This window comes from Frankliniella occidentalis, unplaced genomic scaffold (assembly GCF_000697945.3).
Source record: "Frankliniella occidentalis isolate FOCC.00 unplaced genomic scaffold, Focc_3.1 Scaffold2, whole genome shotgun sequence".
Taxonomy (NCBI): Eukaryota; Metazoa; Arthropoda; class Insecta; order Thysanoptera; family Thripidae; genus Frankliniella; species Frankliniella occidentalis.
In genome coordinates this window covers 664,427-666,875 of record NW_026267132.1, presented here as the reverse complement: position 1 = coordinate 666,875, position 2,449 = coordinate 664,427, and the positions used below count along the sequence as shown (strand labels likewise).

Here is a 2,449-nt window from a genome sequence, read left to right as displayed (position 1 = left end):
AGGCGGGGCGAGGCGGGGTGCGGCGGGGCCCTCGTGGAGGGGCCCTTGCCCAGACATGCGCGATGCGACGCCCTTCGCTGCGTGCTGCTGGCCGCTGCGGCTCGCTGCGGCACGGCCCAGTGTCTGTTTTGAAAAGTTGCACTCAATCGTCTTTAATACGGTTTGAGAAGCGCTAAGCCCGGTAAGCTGCGTAAGGCGCGGGCTCGCCTTATCTCCCTCCCCGGCTGGCGCTGCCCTGCCCGCGGGCCCTGCCCTGCCCGGCCCGCGCGCCGCCGCAGCCCGGCGCAGCCCCAGCTCGTAGGTAAGTTGATTGTGAGCCGCGCCGAGGAGAGCGCCGCGAGGGCGGTCGTGTTGTGCGGCGCGAGCGCGCGCCAGCCGCGAGACACCAGGAAATGTGCAGTGAGAGAAACAACAAACAAAAGCGAGTGCGCCGCCTCCTTCGCATCAAGCCTCATGTGGTCCCGGCCGGGCGGGCCCGCCCAGCAGGTCGAGCCGGCCTGGAGTGAGGTTAGGCGGCCCGCGAGGAGGTTAGGCGTGTCAGCTGACGGCCGACCTAACCTCACCGCCGGGTCGGCCGCCGCTGGCCGCGCCCGCCCGCCGTGCATGGCGAATCGTTATCGGGGCGCGGAGATCTGCCCGGCCCGGGGCGCGGCCAGAGGTGCGCTCACACCGCCAAAGAGTGTCGCGGACACTTGTGCCACTTGCGCCTCAAGAGCCGTTAGCTGTGATTCGTCGGTCGTCGTTTGACTCTGTCTGGTAAGGTGCAGTGAGCGATAGTCTGTGTGTTATGTGTGACGACCATCATGTGAAGACACTTCTTGGAGTTCTGCGCCGTAACCCAAAACCTGTACCTCCGAAAACAAAACCGACCTCACGAAAAATTGTGTGCACCTGTGAGCCAAAAGGGAAATCATTACGTGTAACCATTCTCGTGTTCAATGACGCGTATCTACAAAAGTACATCGGGACCACTCCTTCACGTCAAGGATGTCCCCTCGATCGAACAGGGGAGTGACATGTGTCACGATAAGACCTTATCTCTCTCTCTTCCCGATTAGACCGGTATTCCTTATCGCGAGTTTGATATGCATTTCTCGATGACCGCTATGCGCGCACCCAAATTCTTTCCGCTGTCTCTCGACAATGCAGCTTTTGGCGCGCTCTGGGGCCGGGGCCTAACGAGGGGGATTATCTGGCCGGGCGCCCGGGGCGTCGCACAGCACAGGTGTAACGAGGGACTGTTGTTGGGAATTCCCCCGACGGGTGACTTCGCCGAACTTTACAACTACTTACGGAACACTAAACCCGTATACGATGACATATATATTCCAGATGCATTTTTTAAAAATCGTAAATCGTATGTAGATTTTGTGACATTATTTACTCAAACCAACCCAAATTTTTGTGGGAGTATTTTCAGAGAATACTTACCAGAAATCGTGTCTGTTGTTAACTGTACAAAATCGTTATATTGCCTATTTATACACAAATGCTAGAGAACATACAGTATGCAGCTGTGCATACTAAGATGCTGTATACACGCCCTGAAATCCAAAGACTTTCAATCTCGGGCTGCCCTGCTTGCTGCTGTTTTTAAAAGTATTCTTCTGCTCCTGTTCCAGGCTTTTAAAACAACTCCGATGTAAAGCCAATGTCGACGCAGGGCCGAGCAGAGTAAGTCACTACAATAATACTACTTCATGGGAGCAGTTTGCCTGCAAGCGATGAGCCTTTCCTTTGCCTCTTACTTGAGTAGGATTCAATTTATCTGATCCTGCGACCGGGGGGATGAGAGCTTGTACTCACACATGCATGCATTTGTTTGGGTTGGACTTGGATCCAAACGTGTACTTTGAGCACAATGTTGTTTTTTTACGTCATCACCATTTCTTTCTCTGATTTTCTTTCCCTGGTTGCAAGTGTGAAATTTAAAATATATGGAGGGTCTGTGTGTTGCACGCGTAAGAATAATGGCACCAGATGCTTTTTCGTTTCGAATCGACTCCTGTTTCATGAAAATATTGAAACGCGTTCAAAATGATGCAGTTGTTGTCGGGCGCCTGGCCGGCGGGCAGCGTTCGCCGCGCCCCGCCTCTCGCGCGTCTCCTCAGAACAAAAGCGACTGTATCTCAAGTTTCACCCCCTCGGGGCCGCCCCGCCCCGCCCCGCTCCGCCGCCGCTCGTCCGAGCCGAGGTGTGGCCTCACACACGCAAGAGCTCACTAATCCTCGGACGAGACGGAGAGCAAGAAGAGGAGAGCAGCGTCTCATTTCACATGGAGAAAAGGGAGGGGATAAAAAAATAACTTGCGCCCCCCCAACCTCCGAAGGGTTGTGTTGTGCAGTCAGTAGACGCGGGGGACCGTCGACAAAACGGGTGACAATAGACCATATATTGGTCGGCATGAGACAGAGATGGAGCAGGGAAAGGGAGAAGGGAGGGAGGGGGG

The 2,449-nt window shown here is 55.2% G+C and overlaps 2 protein-coding genes across 4 annotated transcripts in view; both read left to right on the top strand.

Moving 5' to 3' along the window:
- LOC113208146 (RNA-binding protein Musashi homolog Rbp6-like) overlaps positions 1-2,449 on the top strand; it is a 234,202-nt gene that overhangs the window by 42,504 nt on the left and 189,249 nt on the right. The window lies entirely within an intron of this gene.
- Positions 1-2,449, top strand: part of LOC113213528 (homeobox protein OTX2-A-like) — a gene marked incomplete at its 5' end in the record, with an annotated part of 25,093 nt that overhangs the window by 291 nt on the left and 22,353 nt on the right.